This window comes from Pongo abelii, chromosome 10 (assembly GCF_028885655.2).
Source record: "Pongo abelii isolate AG06213 chromosome 10, NHGRI_mPonAbe1-v2.0_pri, whole genome shotgun sequence".
Taxonomy (NCBI): domain Eukaryota; kingdom Metazoa; phylum Chordata; class Mammalia; order Primates; family Hominidae; genus Pongo; species Pongo abelii.
Window position 1 is genome coordinate 11224350 of NC_071995.2, and position 17185 is coordinate 11241534.

The following is a 17185-nucleotide window of genomic DNA, read 5'->3' on the forward strand; positions in this document are numbered from 1 at the left end:
CTCTATCTTGGGTCTCCTTGGGACTCTATCCTGTGTCTCCCAGGCTGGAATGCAGCGTAATGATCATAGCTCACTGCAGCCGTGAACTCTTGGGCTCAAACAAATCATTTCACCTCAGCCTCCCATGTAGTTATGGCTACAAGCTTGTGCCATTGCACCTGGCTAGTTTTTAATTTTTTTGTACAGACAGGGTCTCGCTATGTCACCCAGGCTGGTCTCCAACTGGTCTCGTGGATTCACAGTGGTCTGCCTGCTTCAGCCTCCCAAAGTGTTGGGATTATAGGCGTGAGCCACTCCACCCAGCAAGGTACATTAAAAAAAAACAATTTATTCTAAAAATAGTCAGACTGAGGTATAGATGGAAATATGAATTCAGAATATTATAATTTTGGCCCATCTTTAAATATTTGGAAAAACTGTTAAAATCTGTATCCCAAATTATGGTTTTATGAGTGTTATTACCATAGATACAGGGGGAAATGTGGACATGCCAAATGGTTTAGAATTTCATCCCAATCATCCAGGAAATGAATTATTTCTTTTTAACTTCTCAAAAAGACATTTAGCCAGTCATAACATATGTCTCCTGGGGTGTCTGTGTTTCTCAGAGCATACTGCTTTGATAATCATCACCCTTGTTTGTCTTTAGCTGCTCGACAGCTGTAGCCAGGCCATATTGGATTCTCTCTCTCAGAGGTTAGGAGCCAAAATTCACAGATATAAGTCAGTCTCTGATAGTCACTTAAGCTGAGGATGTGGGAATTCAGGAGCTGTGGGGTCTAGAGAAGAGAAAGCCAGTCAATAGAAAGAGGCAATAGTCCAATGATATCAAGAAAACCATGGACTAGAGAATGTGGAAAGAAAGAGAGCATAAGTTTGAACAACTGTGTAATTCTTAGTTTTCCAGTTGTTGATTCTAATCTCCTGTATCACTTAAAGAAACTTCTTGGTTTCTTTGAAATGACCTGTAATTACACTGAAAAACCATCTTTTTCCTCCCTTTAACTCAATTTGAATAGAATTCTGTTATTTCTAATTCAACACACCTTAAGATGACAGTCAATGGAGAAATGTTCCTGCTCCATTTAAGCATTAGGGAAGAAAAGTCAGTGATCCTGATATAAACACTAAAATTGAAATTGCTGTAGCTATACAATCATTATTTAATAGTGGCTTGAAGAGTTATTGTTATTATCCTGTGCTAAAAATGAATAGAATCTTTTAAGCTTCTTTTCAGTTATGAAAAAAATAGCAAAATTTCTCCTTTCTATATCAATGAGGAAGATGGTTAGGAAGAAAGGCCACTTTGTGTTAGTCAAACAGGCTTTCTTCAGAGCCGTCAGCAGGCTGTGACGAAAGAATCATGACACTGAACCTAGACTAAGGTTTGAATTCCGCCTAGGTCACTCACTACTTCAGTTACCTTAGATAATTTACTTGATTTCTCTCTTTCTAGTTTTTTTTTTTCTGTAAAATGAGGAAGAGAATGGTAAAGTCTCCTTTGCATTACTATGAGGATTGCCAAGGGTCTGGATCACAGTTGGTTCTCCCGTGGGAATCATTGCCATCACCGTCATTGCCTTGTGTACGGCCTTCACGCTTTCCGCCAGCTTCTGTGTCATTGGTGACATCATAAAATCAGGGAGAGGGAAATCTGTAAACACTGGCCGTGGAAGAACACGGTTTCTGAGAATTTCCACTCTGAATTCACTTTCAGTTCAGTGTTGTCGCCACCCTGTGGATATCTTGGGTAATGAAACTCAGACCGGCAAATGAAAACGGGGATTTTCAGTAAATCGGTTCCAGTAAATCTCAGCTGCTCTTGTGGGCGCCCTCTTTTGAGCACCGGAGGAATGAGCACAGTTCTTCATTCTTTTGGTTTTGTGAAGTTGTAGAGCTGCGTTCATAAGTGAGATCATTAATTAATCTGCCCTTCTCCCTAGACCTTCCTCCTCCCCAATTTTCAATATAAAAACTGATTCCCAAATAGTTTTAATTTCAAAGCTGGTCAGTGGTAAATTTAGGAAGAGAATTTAAGGTCTCCTGACTTCCAATCAAACATAGTTCCCATTTGCCCAGTTGGATAATAGATGTTTGTTTTTACAATTAGCTAATTATTTCTCAGTATTTACTTATTTTATAAGTAGTAGATAATTAATCAATTGACCAATTGGCCTTATAGCACTGTGTTTACATGTGATCCTGTCCCTTTCTAGTCTATTTTCTGGAGGTTGTCAATCATCTTCCTTTAGAAGTATTTTCTGCCAGTCTTTTTTGTGGAAGTATTGCGTGATTGTCCAAAGGCCTGTCCCTATTTGCGGAGACTCCTTGAGAATGTCCACCTTTCTGTATTTCTCCTACTTCCTGAAATATCCCTTCATTTCTCAGAAACTGTGCAAATCTTATTTCCTCTAAGCCCAATTTAAGTCCTGCTCTCTTCTGAGCCTTTTAGGCCATAGTAACTCTTGCTCTTCTTTCTGAGGCTCATATCATTGACATATATGAATTATTTTAATGTCTTAATTGGATTACTAAGAGCACTCGAATTCCCAACACATACATGATTAATACTTATTTCTGGATCCATCTTGGGCATCCCTGTTTTCTCTTCCCCTTTCTATCATATTTCTATCATCCCAAACAAGCAGAAAAAAAAATCTATGGCCTATTTTAGGTAGTGGCAGATTGTTGTGTTTTGTTTCTACAGGTGTTTACTTGTGGCAACCTGTTTCCTCACTGTGCATGTGTGTGCATCCTAAGTACATGTGTGTGTTTAATTCCCTTATAACCTTCTGCTGTGAGGATTTTATCTATAAGTATTCCTTGGGATCTGTGTGGAAGTTGCTTTCCTCTACAGGAAAGGTTTTCCTTTGCATCTTACATGCAAACTGAAGGTATCACTTTAAAACAAATTTTCAGGTTGAAGTTTTGGGGACTAAATGTTGCAAACATGTTTGAAGGCTGGCTTATGGGTTTTGAATTCTTAATGGCAATGATTTTCCCTCTCTCCCCTCATTTCCGAGGTTGAAACCTTTAATACATTTGTTGTTCCCTTTTTGTTGGCTTGTTTGTTTGCTTGTAGCTCTCCATCACAATCAGGGTGTAGTTTTATTGTATCCCAGGTGCACGTGTGCTGGAGGAGTTTCTATGAATTAGTCTCCAATTTGAAGAATGTTTTTTCATTAGTCCAACTTGAATGTGGGCTTTGTGGCTGTCCTTTGTCCTCATGGGCTATATCAATGAAAGCTCAGATTATCCTTGATTTACATATACCCTTAGGACAGGAGCAAATTTCAGGCTTTACTTCCTTCCCTGGATTTTTGCTTTCCCTTTATTTTTGTTAAATCTATGAACATTTCCTTTTATTTTTACCAGATCAGCCATGCATTTAACCATATTTTTTCATGTTACAGCTAGAATCTTAAATTCTTTGAGTTGAGATCATTGTCCTTGAAGTACACAGTGATCACCCATTGAAACTTTAAGATTAATTTTAGGATCAGTTTGTAAATTTCATGGAACAATTCTGTTAGGATTTTAGATTAGAATTTCACTAAATTTGGAGAATTCCTGGAGAATTAATATCTTTACAATACTCTTGCTTCTCATTCTTGAAAATAACTTATCATTCCACTTATTTATGTCATTATGCCCTTCAGTAATGTTTATGTTTTTTCCTTTGAAGATCTTATGCAGCAGTTTTGTAAACAGGTTTTTTTTTTTTAACTTCCATTTTTTATTTGTCACTGTTGTATAACTAGCTAATACTTACATAGTACTTACTATGTGGCAGAAATCATTTTAAATCCTTTAGTAATCTTTTACCTGGTGAACTTGTTTATTGATTTAAATAGTCTGTCATTTGGTTTCTCTTGAATTTTCAGTGAAGTCAACTATATTATCAATAGTCATTGACTCTTTTCTCAATTTCTTTTCGGTACCTGTGCTCTTTATATAATTATTCATTCATTTTTTTCTTATTATTTGTCTATTTGGTGCCTCTCTTTAATGAGATTGTTCTGCACTGTGTGGGTTGTCACTCTTGTTTGCAGTTTTATATTTGCATCTGAGAATTCCTCTTCCCCTGCTTACAATGTTCGAATGGAGATGGTTGGAATCTAAAGGATAGAAATCTGACAGGATTGAACTGAGGAAGAAAATCTGGGCCCAAAGATAGAAATCAGATAAGATGGCTATGGGTGAGATTTGTTCTGTAGAAATATATACAAACACACACATGCACATATATATAAAAGTATTGTCAAACCATTTGCAGTGGTAGCTCAACCTGATGGTTCAGAGGTTCCAGACAATACAAAATGCGTTGGGAAAATAGTGTTGAAAGACAGATACTTCCATCTGTCATGGAGCTTATATCAGAAGAGGAGTCAAATGTTAAAAAAAAAAAGATTATACTAAAACAAAGTCATAATCATTGTACTAAGGACATTAAAGCAATAAATCATTTGGCAATGCACTGCTCAAAAGAATCAAGTGTAATTCTTCTTCCCCTGCCTACGGTGTTCTAGTGGAGACAGCTGGAATCTACCAATGCAAGACCTTCCAGTGCAGGAACAAAGATTTTTCCATTCCTTTTGGGTGTTGCCAACCACCTGGAACACTGTGCTAACTTCTGTGACCCAGTTATTCATACTAATGTCTCCTGTCTGGAAGCAAATGCTACACTGTTAACTGCATGACTCTCTCTCTCTCTCTCTCTGTGTGTGTGTATAAATGTTTGTGTTTGTGTGGGGGTGTGGAAATGGGGCCAACCTGCCTGACTGTTTTACATTCCATCTCTAAGCAGTCATTCGAAGGATGATTGCCCTTGGCTCCAGACTTCTCTTTATTTTCATTAATTTCAAGTTAGCAGAATCTGCAGAATTCATCTCACCCATATCAGCCATCTTATCTGATTTCTATTTTTGGGCCCAGATTTTCTTCCTCAATTTGATCCTGTCAGATTTCTTTTAGATGCATATAAATATATTTGGTTTTCTAGTGACGTTTCCTGCTTTTGTTCCAGCATGGTTAAGACTTTGTTCTTTATTTTAAAATTCTTTCTCAAAGATTAGTTGTGAGGTGAAGTTTATTGCATTTGTCCATCCTGCTTCATTGATGTAATTTTTATTAATATGTACTTATTAATTGTTTTCCTTATTCTTAGCTATCTTTTATTGGCTGAACTGTAGTACAACAACCAATAATAGAAGAAATAATAAAAGAATATTTGTATTCATCAACCTCTGATCAATACATAGATCGGAGAAACAGTGACTTGAAAAAAATGAGTAATGATCATAGGCTATTGTATATTAACTGAAATCACTTTGCATTTCTCCAAAACTTTCATAAATCATATCACGAAATTCTCCCCACAAGCCTGGGACAATTGGTGTAGTCGCAAGTAGAGAACAACAGATCCAAAGAGTAAATGAGATTCACACTATTAGAATGTAACAGAATGTCTCAATGCTCAGGGTAGCATGGCTGCCAGCCAGACAGTCTGGGTTCAAATTTCATTCTAATTACCAACTAACTTGTGCTAGCACTGCAAATTATTTAATTTCCTCCTCTCCTAGTTTCTCATCTACAAAGTGTTATTAATTCTGAAAATATTATAGTAAAGATTAAATTGAAAGAGCTTAGAACCATTTCAATTACATAATATGGTGGCCGGGCATGAACGCTCATACCTGTAATCCAGCACTTTGGGAGGCCTAGGTGGGCAGATCACTTGAGGTCAGGAGTTTGAGACCAGCCTGGCTAACATGGTGAAACTCCGTCTCTACTAAAAATACAAAAACTAGCCAGGTGTGGTGGTTGGTTTGAACTCCTGGAATCAAGTGATCCACCCACCTAGGCTTCCCAAAGTGCTAGATTACAGGCATGAGCACCATGCCTGGCTGCATATCATATGATTTGTATTAGTCCTTTTTCTCACTACCAATAAAGACATACCCAAAACTGAGTAATTTATACAGGAAAAAGGGTTTCATGCACTTACAGTTCCACATGGCTCACAATCATGGTAGAAGGCATGGAGTACTGTGTCACACCTTACATGGATGGTGGCAGGCAAAAAGAGCTTGTGTGGGGAAACTCCCCTTTTTAAAACCCTCAGATCTCATAAGACCTATTCACTATCATGAGACCAGCATGTGAAAGACCTGCCCCATGATTCAATTACCTTCCACCAGGTCTCTCCCACAACATGTGGGAATTCAAGATAAGATTTGGGTAGGGACACAGTCAAAACATATCATTATGCCACTAGCCCCTCTCAAATCTCATGTTCTAACATTTCAAAACCAACCATGTTTTCCCAAGTCTCCTGAAGTCATAACTAATTTCAGCATTGACTCAAAAGTCCACAGTTCAAAGTCACATCTGAGACAAGGCAAGTCGCTTTCGCTTATGAGCCTGTAAAATCAAAAGCTAGTTAGTTACTTCCTAGATACAATGGAGGTACAGGCGTTGGCTAACTATAGCCATTCCAAATGGGAGAAATTGGCCAAAGGGGCTACAGGTCCCATGCAAGTCTGAAATCCAGAGGGGCAGTCAAATCTTATAGCTCCAAAATGATCTCCTTTGACTCCATGTCTCACATCCAGGTCATGCTGATGCAAAAGGTGGGCTCCCATGGCCTTGGGCAGCTCCGCCCCTGTGGCTTTGCAGGGTATAGTCCCACTTCTGGCTGCTTTCATGGGCTGATGTTGAGTGTCTGTGACTTTTTCAGGCACATGGAGCAAGCTGTCAGTAGATCTAGCATTCTGGAGTCTGGAGGATGGTGGCCCTATTCTCCCAGTAGGGACTCCATGTGGGTGCTCCAACCTCACATTTCCCTTCCACACTGCCCTAGCAGAAGTTCTCCATGAGGGCCCAGACCCTGCAGCTAACTTCTGCCTGGACATCCAGGAGTTTCCATACATCCTCTGAAATCTAGGTGGAGGTTCCTAAACCTTAATTTTAGATTTCTGTGCACCTGCAGGCTCAATACCACATGGAAGCTGCCAAGGCTTGGGGCTTCCACCCTCTGAAGCAACAGCCTGAGCTGTACCTTGGCCCCTTTTAGTCATAGCTGGAGTAGCTGGGATGCAGGGCACCAAGTCCCTAGACTGCACACAGCAGAGGGACCCTGGGCCCGGCCCACGAAACCAGTTTTTCTTTCTGAACCTCCTGGCCTGTGATCAGAAGGGCTGCTGCAAAGGTTTCTGACATGCCCTGGAGACATTTTCCCTGTTGTCTTGGCAATTAACATTTGGCTCTTCATTACTTTGCAAATTTATGTAGCTGGCTTGAATTTCTCCATAGCAAATGGGTTTTTCTTTTTTATCACATTGTCAGGCAGCGCATTTTCCAAACTCTTATGCTCTGTTTCCTGTTTAAACTGAATGCCATTAACAGCACCCAAGTCACCTCTTGAATGCTTTGCTGCTTAGAAATTTCTTCTGCCACATACCCTAAATCATCCCTCTCAAGTTCAAAGTTACACAAATCTCTAGGGCAGGAGCAAAATGCTGCCAATCTCTTTGCTAAAACATAATGAGAGTTCAGTTTTTTTTTTTTGCTCCAGTTCCTGAGAAACTTTCCGTCTCCATCTGAGACCATCTCAGCCTGGATTTAATTGTCCATATCATTATCAGCATTTTGGTCAAAGCCCTTCAACAAGTCTCTAGGGAGTTTCAAACTTTCCTGCATCTTCCTGTCTTTTTCTGAGTCCTCCAAACCGTCCCAACAGCTGGCTGCTACCCACTTCCAAAGCCACTTCCACATATTTGGGTAACTTTTCAGCAGCATCCCACTCCTGGTACCAATTTACTGTATTAGTTCGTTTTCATGCCCCTGATAAAGACATACCCGAGACTGGGTAATTTATATAGGAAAAGGGTTTAGTAGACTTACAGTTCCACATGCCTGGGGAGGTCTCACAATCATGCAGAAGGCGAGGAGGAGCAAGTCACATCTTACGTGGATGGTGGCAGGCAAAAAGAGCTTGTTTAGGGAAACTCCCCTTTTTAAAACCATCAGATCTCATGAGACTTATTAATTGTCATGAGAACAGCATGGGAAAGACCTGCCCCCATGATTCAATTACCTTCTACCCAGTCCCTCCCTCAACATGTGGGAATTCAAGATGAGATTTAGGTGGAGACACAGCCAAACCATATCATGATTGAAACAGTTCTAAGCTCTTTCAATGTAATATTTACTATATTTTGAGAGCAGTACTATAATTAACAACATTTTATAGATGAGAAACTAAGAGATGGGGAAATTAAATAATTTGCAGTGGTAACAAAAATTAGTTGGTAATTGGAATAAAATTTGAACCCAGACTGATTACTAGACTAGTAGCCTAGTAATCCAAGCTACTTGAGAGGCTGAGGCAGGAGAATCGCTTCAATCTGGGAGGTGGAGGTTGTAGTGCCAAGATTGCACCACTGCACTGCATCCTGGATGATAGAGCAAGACTGTCTCAAAAAATAAAATTATTTAAAAAAAATCACATAGCATGCACTCAGTAATTGTAGTAGTTATTATTGCTATAATTTTGCCCAGCATCTTTTACTGTATTATAATATTGTATGTAAGACATTTTACATGAATGTAAATTTTCAGTCCTTTTGAATTTAGGTATAAGCCCAGAAAAAAAGAAAAGATCTCTAAAAGTGCAAATATACACAAACACATACTTGTACACATATATAAAAGTATTGTCAATCCATTTACAGTGGTTGCTCAACCTGGTGCCTCAGAGGTTCTAGACAACAAAATGTATCAGGAATATAGTGTTGAAAAAGACAGATACTCCTGTCTCTCGTGGAACTTACATCAGAAGAGGAGTCAAATGTTAAAAAAAATGATTACACTAAAACAAAGTCATTATAATTGTATTAAAGACATTAAAGCAATAAATCATTTGGCAATGTACTACTCAAAAGAATCAAGTTCAATCATGATGACTGCAATTTTATGTCCTTGAACCTATACCTGGAAAATATGGTAGTTGCTTTTTAAATTGTTTAAAAAAAGTGGTAGCAGAATATTTACAACTCTTATTAGAAAAATTGGAAACTTAGAACTTTTTTATTTCCATTTTTACTCTACAACTGAGAAAAATAAAGAATCCAACAGGCAGGATAATTCAGGACTTTGGAGACATGTATTCCATTGCGAAGAAAATGACAGGTGTTCTATTGTTATTGTTGTTAGAAGATTCTGGAAGTGGGGAGATGGCTAAAACAGTAAACATGCATTAGTAGGTTCATGGATTGTAATTAGTATGTTAGGAAGGCAAAAATAAAAACTTTCTATGTATCTATCAGAGATTGCTATACACAAGAATTCTTCCATTAGTAGTGTCATTAATCCATATTTAACTCAAAGTTGAGCTAATAAAAACAGCTTCTGGGGTTTCTAACATTTAACATTATATAAGATTATCCAGTATATTCTGATTGCCTACCATGTCCTAAGCACTATTTTAGGTATTTGTGGTGTATTAGTGAGCAAAATAGATAAAGATCTCTAACCTGAATGCACCTCAAATAAGTCAATAGAAAATACCTACTGTGTTCCACGAACCCTGTCTTTGTGGAGAGAAATGGGGGAGGATTAGAACCCTGCTTCTGAGGATAGAACTGGGGGCAAACTAAAGGTAGCTAAGCTCCAGTCAAAGAAAGGGACATCTGTCATGATATACTCATGACATGCTCCTCATGCTTGTTCCAATGATGTTTGCCCACCTGAGGTATCTTCACTGTTTACCCCTTAACAAGCAACTACACTTGTAGGCTCACTTGCCACTAGGTATACTGTTCAAGCAAAGTCACGAACTATCCCCTGCATCTCAGGTCATCTCTATTTCTAGGCAGAATATTCAGGGCATGAGGAGAAGCCAGATTACAATGGATTGAGAAGTGAACGATTGCCAAAGAAGTATTCTTAGATGACAGTGTGAGATTTCAGTGGCATTGAAACAGTCATTCTGGATCCTGCTGCTCAAATTTTTGCCACACAATTCCTGTTGTAGGAGCTTATATGAAAATAATAGTGGAAAAAAGAAAAGCACACTTCTGTTGAGTTGCATCTAACATAAACTTAAAAACCAAAGTTAGGACACCAGGGGAAAAATTGTGGATTGACAGAATTACCCTTGATGATCCCATAATTGCCCAAGTTCAAGTACTTGGTACCTGTTTTATTTTTACAACTATATGTCAGTTCCTGTAACCTTTCATTAGTCAATGTCTTTTATGCTATTAGTTAATTCTCCAATTGCTCTCTCAAGAATATTAACAAATCCATCACTGCTTACATGTCTGTTCATATGAACCATGCCTTTCTTTTCTTCTTTTTTTCTTTCTGACTCTATCTCAAAAAATCCTTAGAATCAATTGTTTATTATTTCCTTAGGTTTTCACTTGTATACTGACTTTTTTCAGCCTGATTGTACTTAGCAAAGGTGATCATCAGTGTAGTATATGCTACATTTCAGAAATTTTGATGTGTGAATGGAAAACTTCCATTGTAACATTTGAAATTATCTGGGTAAGCACTGGGTAAAGCAGGACTATTTGGTACAAAGCAGATTACAAGTACCTAAGTGAGCCCTTTGACTCTATTTCTTCCTTGAGAAGGCTGAGCACAGGAAGGGATCCTTGAGTATTTATTGACCTAGCCAAATAATGAAGAGAGAAGAGAATAATCTGTTTGCCTTAAGGGAGAAAGCCCAGCTAGAATATATTCCAGGAGGTAAATGACCAATAGTGTGTGCTGCACAAGGATTCTGAAACAGCAAACCTATCCCTAAAATATAATCTAGTTAATATCCTAATATCCTTGGTTCTGAACATTCAGATTAGAAAGTCCTTATCGCCTGGGAAGGAACAGAAAGGGAGGTGGGCAGAGATTGGAAACATGGAATGAAGGACAAAAGTGTATGCAGGATAAGCATGCCTCTCTTTTCCTTAGTACCTCATTGCAAATACATTATCCTATAGTTACAAAACGAATCCAAATTTTACAATAAAAACACTGTCAGAGGAAAAATTATCTCCTATTAATTTTTCAAATAAAATATCTCATGCGTTATCGATTAAAATTTTTAAACACTAAATTCCGCATTAGTCTGCTCTCCAATGTCATCTTCTGCTCATTTTATTCAGGCCATTCAGATACCTCATTAGAGTCCACTTTCCTTTCATTGTAGTTAAGACTGAGTCATTTTCACATAAGCAATTATAGGTGCTTGAATCTCCAAAGTTGAAAAATATTCTGTTGCTTTCCACCAACAGTCTCACACATATTCATTTTCCAAGTGATAAGAAGGATGATTACACATAAAAATATTACAAAAATATCTCCACAGTTAAGTTTTGAAAATTTGCCTTGAGCAATACCATTTAATGAGCAAAAGCAATGTTCCTTTGATACTGTTATCAGTTACAGAGGTAGAAAAAATGAAAAAAAGAAAATATTGTTTTCTACTTAAGCTATCAGTCAATTTCTAACAGATGTCCATAGTCCATAAACTATAAACTTACACTCCACAGGAAGGAATATCACCTTTAAGAAGTTAACAGTGAGTTTATGCCTTATCTACACTCTCAGAGAATAAAATGTGAAACTCTCTGTTTTCTTTAAAATTGTATAAACATTGTATACAGTTTACTTAAGGAATTCTCCCCCTTAGTTTATGAGAAATCTGAATTTCTATTTCCTTTTGAAGCTCATATTCCTAGTATCATAATACTAAATGGAACATGAGTTCTACAGTATTTTTTTTTAAGCACGGCACTCTTATTTGTAAAAATATAGGTCCAGGTAAACTTAGCCATCATTCAAAATCTTCCAGTCTCCTTTCTGTATGTCTTTATTTCCAGCAGAATGCCAAAACTTTTAGCTCTTCATTATGTTGTCTGTCTATTACCTCCAGTAGTAAAATTCTCTACCATCAGCTTTATTGAGGTATAAATGACAAATAAAACTTATATATACTTATAATATATGATGTGATGTTTTGAAATATGTATACATTGTAAAATAATTACCAAGAGTTAATTAGCTATCGAGCTAATTAACATATTCTTCACCTCACATAGTTATCCTTATGTGTGTGTGTGTGTGTATATAGTGAGACTAATAAAGATATATTCCCTTACTGATTTTCAAGTATACAATACATTATTATTAACTATAGTTACCCTTTTGTAAAAATGGATCTCTAGAATTTATTCCCCCTGTCTAGCTGAAACTGTATACCTGTTTATCAACATTTGTCTCCCCATTCTCCAACCCCAATCCCAGCCCCTGGCAACCACCATTCTACTTTCTTTAGATTCTACTACAAGTGAAATCATGCAGTATTTATCTTTCTGTGTCTGGCTTATTTTGCTTAGCAAAATGTCCCAGGTTTATCCGTGTTGTCACAAATGACAGAATTTCTTTTTTTTTTTAAAGGTTGAATAATATTGCATTCTAACACACACACACACACACACACACACACACACACTACATTTTCTTTATGCACTCATCAGTTGATGGACACTTAGCTTGATCTCATAAATGGCTATTGTGAATAATGCTGCATGAAAGGGCAGCATTATATGAACATATTGATTTTTTTTTCCTTTGAATATATGCCCAGAAGTGGGATATCTGGATCATATAGTAGTTCTATTTTTAACTTTTTGAGAAACTTTCATACTGTTTTCCATAATGGCTGTACTAACTGACCTTTGCACCAAAAGTGTACAATGGATCCCTTTTCTCCACATCCTTGCCAATACTTTTCTTGTATTTTTGATAAAATCCATTTAAACAGGTGTGAGATCATATCTCGTTGTGGTTTTAATTTGCGTTTTTCTAAAGATTAGTGATGCTGAGCATTTCTCATATACTTATTGCTCATTTGTATCTCTTCTCTTGAGAAATGCCTATTCAAGTCCTTTGCCCATTTTTAAATTGGGTTATTTGTTTTCTTGCTATTGATTGAGTTTCCTACACATTTTGCATATTAATTCATCAATACATATATGGTTTCAAATATTTTCTCTCATTGGGTAGGTTGTATCTTCACTCTGTTGATTGTTGCTTTTTGCTCTACAGAGCTTTTTAGTTTGATGCAGGTCTATGGTTGCTTTTGTTACCTGTGCCTTTGGGGTCACATCTAAATAAATCATTGGCCAGATCAATGCCAAACTTTTCTCTATGTTTTCACTTAGTCATTTTACGGTTTCAGGTCTTACACTTAAGTCTTTAATTTCATTTTTGCATATGGTGTAATATTTTATATATGATGTGGTCCAAATTCATTCTTCTGCATGTGGATATTCAATTTTCCAACATCATTTATTGAAGAGATTGTTCTTTCCCCATTGTGTGTTCTTGGCACCTCTGTTGAAGATCAATTGATTATAAATGCATGGGTTTACTGGACTTTCTATTCTGTTCCAGTGGTTTATATGTTGCTTTTATGCCAGTACCATGCCATTTTAATTACCATAGTTTTGTAGTACCTTATGAAATTAGATGGTGTGATGCCTCCAGCTTTGTTATTTTTACTCAAGAGTGTTTTGGACTTTTTTCATAGAAATTTTAGGATTTTCTATTTCTGTGAAAATGCCATTGGATTTTGGTAGGAATTGCATTAAATCTGTAGATCACCCTGGGTATTATGGACATTTTAACAATATTAGTTCTTCCAATCCATGAAGACAAGCTATTTTTCCATTTATTTGTGTCTTGCTCAATTTCTTCTGTCAATGCTTTATAGCTTTTAGTGCACTGACTATTCACTTCCTTGGTTAAGACTTCCCTTTCAATATATATTTTGACCCATTTGCTGTGCAAGCGTGTGTTGTTTAATTTCCACATTATGTGAGTTTTCCAATATTTTGACTGTTATTAATTTCTAGTTTCATGCTATTGTGGTCAGATAAGATACTTGATATGATTTCAGTCTTCTTAAATTGGTTAAGACTTGTTTTCTGACCTAACATGTGATCTACCATGTAAAATGCTTCATGTGTGCTTGAAAAGAATACATATTCTACTGCTGTTAGATGGAATGTTCTAGATATGTCTATTAGGTTCATTTGGTCTATAGTGTTATTTAGATATGATGGTTTCCCTATCCCTATTAATTTTTTGCCTGTAAGATCATTCCACTGTTGAAAGTAAGGTATTAAAGTCTCCTTCTATTATTGTATTGTTGTCTGTTTCTCTCTTCAGTTCTGCTAATATTTGCTCCACAGAGTCAGGTGCCCTGATCTTGGGTGCGTATCTATTTACAATCATTAAATCCTCTTGATGAAAGGACTCTTTAATCATTATATAATGACCTTCCTTGTCTCTACTCATGGTTTTTCACTTAAAACCTATTTTGTCTACGTAAGTATAGCCATGTCTGCTCTCTTTTAGTTATCATTTACATGAAATATCTTTTTCCATCCCTTCACTTTCAATCATATGTGTTCTTAAGGGTAAAGTGAGTATCTTGTAGGCCGTATGTAGTTGAATTTTGTGTTTTTTAATCCATTCAGCCACTCTAAGTTTTTTGATTGTAGAATTCAATCCATTTACACTCAAAGTAATTATTGATAGGTAAAGAATTACTGCTGCCATTTTGTTAATTGTTTTCTGACTTGTGTGGTTCTTTTGTTCCATTCTTCATCTCTTGATGACTTCCTTTGTGATTTGATGGTATTTTTGTAGTGATATACTTTAAATCCTTTCTCTTTGTCTTTTACATACTGATTACAGGTTTTTTTCTTTGTGGTTACTAGGATGCTTACATAAAACATGTTATAGTATAATAATCTATTTTAAGCTGATAACAACTTAACTTTGACCACATTAAAAAACTCTACATTTTGACTTCTCCTCCCGCTCCCAGATTTTATGTTATTGATGCTAAAATTTACATTTTTAATGTACCTATTAACAAATCTATTATTGTTAATCTACATATCTATTATATAATATATACCTATTATATCCATATAATAAATATATAAACAATATACCCATTGTTATATCTATTAACAAATTATTGTACTTATAGTTATTTTTAATACTTTTGTATTTTATTATACTGGAGTTGAAGGCTATTTATGCACTACCATTATATTAGAGTATATGAATTTTACTATATTCTTCCCTTAAGTGAGTTTTATTTTATTTTTATTTAAAGTTAACAGACTCTGTTTCTTAGAGCACTTTTAGATTTAAAGAAAAATTGAACATAAAGTACAGAGTTCCTATGTATTCATCTCCTATCCCACAGTTACCTTTATATTAACATCTCGTGTTGGTGTGGCACATTTGTTACAGTTGATGAATCAATACGGACACACTATTGTTAACTAAAGTTCCTATTTTATATTAGGATTCACTACGCATTGTACATACAATTCTATGGATTTTGCCAAATGTATAATGACTGCTTTAACTTTTACCCATCATAAGGACTAAGTGATATACAATTTTAGTAGAATGAACAGAAAAGAAATGAATATAATTAAAAATCAATTTGTGCCATAAAATGATTTAAATTATGTGGATTGGTGCTGCATAATTTAATAAATTTTTATTTGCACTGTAACATACTTATAAAAGTAGACTTTTATAACATATAACCGTTATAAAAGTAGACTTTTATAACATATAACAGTGAGTTATATAGTTTTATTTATTTCTATGTTTATAGTTAGAATTATTTCCTTTCAACTTTAAAAATTTTCTCTGGCATTTCTTGTAAGGCAGGTGTAGTGATGATGAACTACCATAGCTTTTGTTTGGGAAAATGTTTCTCTCTCCTTTATATCTGAAGGGCAGTCTTAGTGAGTATAGTATTCTTGGTTGACACTTTTTTAAAATTTTAGCTTTTTGAATATATTATTCCACTCTCTTCTGGATGCAGGGTTTCTGCTGAGAAATTTGTTGAAAATGTTTTTGGGTTTCCCCTATATGTGATGTGTTACTTTTCTCTTTCTGCTTTCAAAATTTTCTTTTTGTCTTTGACTTTTGATAATTTAATCATAATGTGTCTTGTGAAGATTTCTTTATATTTAGTCTGTTTGGTTACTTTTGGCTTTATGAATCTAGATATTAATTTCTCTCTCCAGATTTGGAAAGATTTTTGCCATTATTTCTTTAAGTAAACTTTCTGCTTCTTCTCTTTCTTCTCTCATTCTGTTACTACTATAATGCATACATTGGCTCTCTTGATGATGTACTATAAATTCCGCAGATTTTCTTCACTCCTTTTCATTTTTTTTGTTTCTATAACTGGATAATTTCTAATGACATGTCTTTATGCTCACAGATTCTTTCTTCTGCTTGATGAAGTCTGTAGTTGAAGTCTCTATGATATTTTTAAGTTCAATCTTTATGTCCTTCAGCTCCAAAATTTCTATTTGATTTTACTTTTAATAGTTTCCATTTTTTGGAACTTTTCATTTTATTCCTGTATTATTTTCCTAATATTTGCTTAGTTGTATATTTGTGTTCTCTTGTTCTCACGGAGCCTCTTTAAGGTGATGGTGCTAATGACAATGATTACTGTTATTTTTTGAGACAGGATCTTGCTCTGTCATCCTAGCTGAGTAAAGTGGCATGATCATAGCTTACTGTGGCCTCAAACTCCTGGGCTCAAGTGATCATCTCACCTCAGCCTCCTGAGCAGCTGGGATTACAGGTGTGTGCCACCACGGCCAGTTAATTTAAAAAAAAAGTTGTAGATAAGAGGTCTTGCTGTGTTGCCCAGGCTGATCTCAAACTCCTGTGATTCTTCAACCTCGGCCTTCCAAAGTGCTGATATAGGCATGAGCCACTGTACCTGGCCAAGATGATTATTTTGAATTCTTTTACAGGTAGCTCATAGATGTCTATTTCCTTAGAGTTTGTGCTTTTGATGGAGTAGGTACCTTTTCCATTCTTTATAGACTGGCTTCAGCAGGGAAAACCCTTCACCAGTCAGTTCATCTAGAGATTCTGTGTGGGCCATGTAACAGAATCTCTGGAGAGAATGGTTTGGTGTCTGGATTAATATTTGAGCAGGTCTGGCACCTGGAAAAACAGAAGCTGGCCAGGCACCATGGTCTACTGCGGTGGACCTTTTGTCTGGGTCTGTAGAAGCAGGCCTGGAGGTGGGATCCACAAAGACCAGCCTGAA

At 36.3% G+C, this 17185-nt stretch overlaps 1 long non-coding RNA gene across 1 annotated transcript in view; it reads left to right on the top strand.

Moving 5' to 3' along the window:
• Nucleotides 1-1683: 1683 nt before the first annotated feature.
• LOC100937302 (uncharacterized) overlaps nt 1684-17185 on the top strand; it is a 28895-nt gene continuing 13393 nt past the window's right edge. The window contains exon 1 of the long non-coding RNA XR_656221.3: nt 1684-1750. This is a non-coding gene — a long non-coding RNA (uncharacterized LOC100937302). The remainder of the gene's footprint in view (nt 1751-17185) is intronic.